The sequence below is a fragment of the Cariama cristata genome, unplaced genomic scaffold (genome assembly GCF_000690535.1).
Source record: "Cariama cristata isolate BGI_N322 unplaced genomic scaffold, ASM69053v1 scaffold4413, whole genome shotgun sequence".
In the NCBI taxonomy this organism is placed as follows: Eukaryota; Metazoa; Chordata; class Aves; order Cariamiformes; family Cariamidae; genus Cariama; species Cariama cristata.
In genome coordinates, this window is record NW_009608791.1 from 26,656 (window position 1) to 32,765 (window position 6,110).

The window sequence follows — 6,110 nt, forward strand, 5'->3', positions numbered from 1 at the left end:
CTGTGTGATTGAGGCAAAAGAGTTCCATCATTACCATAATTATTTATTAAATAGATTAGTGTCAGTAATCATAAGTTCTGTGGGAAAGGTTTATTTTGAGTAGTAGATGATGAAAGCTCTTTTGCACTCTAATATTTATAGGAAGGTATAGTTATGAAAAATTTAAATAATAAAAGAGAATAAACTGTAGAAAGTCTTCCTAGTTCTCTCATAGTAGTTCAAATAGTAGGTAATAGAATATCAGCAAACTGAAGGAGCACATAAAAGGAGAATATATCTTTCTGTCTTGTAAAATATAACTTCCTCAGCTTTGGTACATCTGGTGGAATTGACAGCTATGAATAACTTCAAGTATTTTAAAATTACTTTATGGAAAGGAGATTTAAGAAGGAGATTTTTATATATATATTTAATGCTATAAAGATAATATAAATACAAATTTAAATATATGCTGAAGGCAGAGATACTGAGAGAATGTAGGCATATTAACAGGTAGGTACTTAGAGGAATGTGTCATGTCGGGGAAATACTCTGTAGATCATTGAGATAGCTCTATGTTACCTGGAAAAGTTTAGCAACTGACATATCTCTCAGACAAGCTTTTGTATACTGCCATGGTTAGTATATAATTTTATTCCTGTTACCTCATGATACAGTTCTTTGTTGTACAATGGAGTGCATTGATAATGTTCATTACACAACTGAACTTAAAATAGAAGGAGCGGGAAAGGTCTCTACAGCCATTCTAGACATCACTGGATACCAGCAGGTTTCTTGCATCTTAGGGCATAAGAGTATTTTGACATCTCAGTTCTTGATTTTTGAAACACATACTTACTGTTTTTTGATAGTTCTGTGTCATTACATGGAAAGCTAGTTTGTTCCAGAGACCTGTACTGTACACAGTTACTAGCATACAAATGTGCAGACTTAATTTGGGACACATAGCTCATAACACAGGTAAGGACTAGCATGTGGAAATGTGTCGAGATTATAAAAAACAAGACTACTGAGAGCTTTGCAGCTCATTTTACAGCCTAATGACAGATTTTGCAAAAGCTTCTTCTACTTTTCCTTTGCAGTGACTGTTGAATTCTTTGTGTTCCCAAAATTGTTTGATATTTTGTGTATAATGGAACTATCCTTGTCCATGTTACATTCTTTCTATCTCCAATACTTTTCCATTTCTTTGGCAATATGTTGCATTTGCAGTACAGAGAAGCTTGTTTCTTTTTACAGTGAGTTTCTTTTTCACAGAAGTCTCTTGGGTTTTTTTCTATAAGGACTCCGTACTAGGTCTTTTGGACCCATTAAAACATTTTAATTTAACAAAGAATCACACAGAATGATTGAGATAGGAAGGCGTCTCTTGATGTCATCTTGTCCAGCCCCCGTTCTCAAGCAGGGATACTTAGAGCTGGTTGCCCAGGAAGCATATCCAGATGGCTTTGGAATATTCCTGAAGATGGAGACTCCACAAGCTCTGTGGGCAACCTGTTCCAGTGCTTGGTCACCCTCACAGTAAAAAAAAAAGTGTTTCCTGGTGTTCAGAGGGAAGCTCCTGTGCTTTAGTTTGTGCCTGTTGCCTCTGGTCGAATCACTGGGCATCACTGAACAGAGCCTCGCTCTGTCCTCTATGCATCCTCCCTGCACGTATTTATATATTTTGATAAAATCCCTCTGAGCCTTCCCTTCTCCAGTTTGTACAGTCCCAGGTCTCTCAACTTTTCCTCATAGGAGAGGTGCTCCATCCTTTACTTATCTTGGTGGCCCTTCACTGGACTCTGTCCAGTCTGTCTATGTCTCTCCTGTACTGGGGAGCCCAGAACCGGACGCAGTACTCCAGGTGTGGCCTCCCCAGCACTGAGTAGAGGGGAAGGATCACCTTCTTCGACCTGCTGGCAATGCTTTGTGTAATGCAGCCTGGGATACCATCAGCCTTCTTTTCTACAAGAGCACATGGCTGGTTCATGTTCAATTTGACATCCACAAGCATGCCCAGGGCATTTTCTGCCAAGCTATTTTTTCAGCTGGGTGGCCTCTGGAATATAATGGTGCATTCATTCAAGCAAAGTTAGTTTTGCTATTTTGACACTGATTACACAGTTAAAATCATAGAATCATTTAAGTTGGAAAGACCCTTAAGATCATTGAGTCCAACCGTTAACCTGACACTGCCAAGTTCACCACTAAACCATGTCCCTAAACGCCAGATCAGCACATCTCTTAAATACCTCCAGGGATGGTGACTCAACATTTCTCTTAAGTCTGTTACATACATTTAGACCTGTTGAGTAATTTTGGTTGGAAACCACATGTGAAAACTTTCTGGTTTAAACTCCTGCTCAAAGCAAGCCCAGCTTAGATCAGGTGGCTCAGGACCCTGTCTCATTGAATTCTGAGTATCTTCAGCAGTGGAGATCCCACAAGTTCTCTGGGCAACCTGGTCCAGTGTTTGACTACCCATTGTGGAAATTGTCTCCCAATATCTAGTTTAAATTTAATTTTTTGCAACTTGTGTCCATTGTCTCTCATGCTGTCAGTATGCATCTGCAAGAAAAGTTTGGTTTTCTCATATCTAGGCATTTCCATGAGGTAATTTATAAGAATGATAAGATTTCTTGCTCCCACACTCTTAAAACTGAAGAGCCCCAGGTCTTCTGTGTATTTTGTGGTCTGAATATCTTGGTGGACCTTACCTGAACTTGCTCTGGCTTGTCAGTCTCCTTCCTGTAGTGGAGATCCCAACTGTATCCAGATGTGGTCACACAAGTGCTGATGGTCTGAATATCTTGGTTGACCTTAACTGAGCTTGCTCTGGCTTGTCAGTCTCCTTACTGTAGTGGAGATCCCAGCTGTATCCAGATGTGGTCACACAAGTGCTGGAATAGAAGGGAAGAATCACTTCCCTTTATCTTTTGCTAGTGTAAGTCAAACAGCAATACTGGGCTGCTTTGCAACAAGGCATCCTGCTAAGTCATGGTCAACTTGACATGCACCAGAACCTCAGATCTTTTTCTGCAGGTCTACTGCACTGCTGTTTGGCCTCAGCCTGTGCTGTTGCATGGTGTTACTCCGTCACCAGCAGTATGACTTTGCATTTGCCTTTGTTGAGCTTTGTCAGAAGTTAGCCCATTTTTCCAGCCTGTTGAGTTTCCTTTAAACAATAGCCTTACGGATCACCTGCACCCAGATTTTTAGGTCCTCTTCAAACGTCCAGTATGGCCCTCTGCCCATCATCTATGCCCAGATGTTTTAAATAGTGTCAGCCACTGTATCTCGACTCCTGAGAATTCCCACTGCTAACCAGGCTCCATCTGGACTTCATACTGTTGATCACAGCCCCTTGAACCTCATGGTGCGGGCAATTTTCCATTCACTTTATAATCCATCTAACCAAAGTATGTCTCAGCATTTTAATGATAATACTGTGAAAACCACAGAAACCATGTCAAAAGCCTTGCTAAAGTTAAGGAAAACAACATTTGCTGCCTTGCCTGAGCTGGTCCTCTCCTTATGGAAGGAGATTGGGTTAGTCAGGCATGATTTTCCCTTCATAAATCTAAGATGGCTGTTCCCAGCTGCCCTTATGTCCTTGCCCTAGGTACAGCTTCCAGCAGGATTTATGCTGTAACTGACCTGGGGACTGCAGTCAGGCTGGTTGGTGTGTAGTATAGAGGTATTTTTTCTGGGAATGTAATCATTCGTCTCTATACCTAAAAGTCAATCAGAAGGAAGGACAAATAAAAATAAATTGATGCCTCACCTGTACAAGAAACATCTTTAAACATGGTATTAAAGGCTTGTTTTCATAACTATCTATATCTTAAGTGAAGAGTTGAGGCCTAAGTGCATGTTCAAAGCTCTCAAAACCCCCAAATAGGTCATATGTTAAATAGTATCCCAAATCAGAATTTTTTGCACTTTGAGGGATTATTTGTGTCACCTGCCTTGGTTCTCAGTTTCGGTCTAGTTATTTCATAAGATACCTCCATCATCCTTAGAGTTACTTAGCTGCAGTAGTAGTTAGTGAACTTACTTATTTCTGAAGATACCCTGAACATGACTTCCCTGATTTACTGGTAGATTTTTAATTCCAGGTCTTAACAAGCTGCTAAACTCTTGTTCCTCCGTTCTCAGGTCAGTGCTGCAGCTGCTTTGCTGTGAAATGAACATCACGCTGTCACACACACACTTGCCCAAGCAGGTACAGCTATGGGAAACATTTCACTTGAACAGCATATTCAACTGAAATTCAGTTTTCATGAAAGTAGTCTAAGTCAACTTCTCTCCAAAATATGTATGGAAGAACCTAAACAAGGGCATTTTTAAAGCTTGACCTAAATGGGAACTAAAATAAAAAGTTGCTGCATTTTCTGTTAAATGCAGTTTTATTTAAATTAAACATATCACTTTTAAATTTTCATATACTGATGCGCAAGCATATTGTCAGTAGTATACCTAGCAGTTCTTACCTGCTGATAATTCCAGGTTTCAGACAGTAACACTATTGTAATCTCATGGGTTTCTTCTTGAGGCTGGACAGGAACATGGGCATGGGCATGGGCATGACTGGCGACCAGCTTAGGTAGAGACTAATGGCCTAGGGATGAGTTTAAATAGAGCTGCTGGGCCTTGGAGCAGAGGGTGTAGGTGGAGATTCCAGTTGGGACTGGTCAGGACCATTAAGGTATATTAGTGCACTCAGTGCCCTGACATAAAGGCAGCTTCTCTCATTTTTATGTTGATCTCTAGTAAGCGATTTAAGCAAGAAGGGAGGGTTTGAATGTCTTTGTTTTTCAATCTTTCTTCTGATAAGTAGAATAAATTTTGAGAATTAGTAAAACTATATATAAAGAAAAAGTATCTGAAAGGCATGTACTTCAATGGGTGGAGAAAAGTGGGAATTGTTAACATGGGAAAAGTTACAGATGGTAACAGATTAAGATAAAAAAGGATTTTCTGCGAAGGTCTAAGAGCCTAAAAAGGCCATTAATGCGTTTCCTTCTTCATGTACAAAAGTAATACTGATAAGTCAGATACCTCTGGCTACTGGAATATCGCCGTCAGTTCTAGCTGCTGAAGGACTTGGAAAGTGAGAAAGTTGACCTCAGCTTGGGCCCACAGGCTTTTCTGACTGCTAGCTGTTTTTTGTTTAAATACACTGCATTCAAACTTTTATATGAAGTACTGATCTGTGCAGAATACTTCTTAAGAACAGTTCCATGTGGTTTGTAAACATAGTAATTTAGTTTAATTACAGACATACTGTTTAGAATGGTTCCAAGTCCTTTTGTTATTCATCCTCAACCCCTAAAATCCATGGCTTTCCTGATCTCTTTTCCTTTTGCCATGCAATTATTCTGCAAGTTTAGAACAAAACTTTTGAAAGAGGATTTTAGCAGGGTAACTGCTTAGCCAGTTAGCTAGCTTGGAGAGGAAGTCGACGGCTTGGCAGCAGCTGTTGAAGGAAAGAAAGTGGCTTTAAGGCTGAGTGAAAAGAGAAGGGATATGTTTGACAAGAGTGAACTGAAATACTGTGCTAGCTGTTCTGAACAGCTGAAGGAAAATCTTTTTGCTGTTACTTGTGTTGTGATATGTTGGCATATGTTCTGCGTAGATAGGAAGCCTAAGTTTAACAGAAAACTCTAAATAGAAGATGTTTGTACAGCTATCCCCACCTACAAGTATATAGACAGTATACATATGATTAAATATTTACAATACAATTAAAAGTTTTGTGGTTTTGGTAACTAATGACTCTGTATGAGAGGAGTTATTTAACCTAGTTTTAGCTGAGAACTTATTACATCAAAATCAGCACATAATAATTCCTAGTTTAAATATAAAGAAAATGTTAGTACATTTTTATCTAGTAATATTTAGGTAGTGGTAGACACTGGATTTGTACCTGTTAGCTCTCAAACCACTCTAAACAATGAAGGAAACTGGTGTTTCTGTGTATAGTTACATATTTACCAGAAGAAAAAAAAACTAAGAAGCTTTTCAGGTTAGCTCCCCTGTTTTATACATACATGAATAATTAGTTTTCCTCTAATAACTGCACTGGATGTTTATTAGGCTTGTAGTAATTTTTTTAATTGCTATCA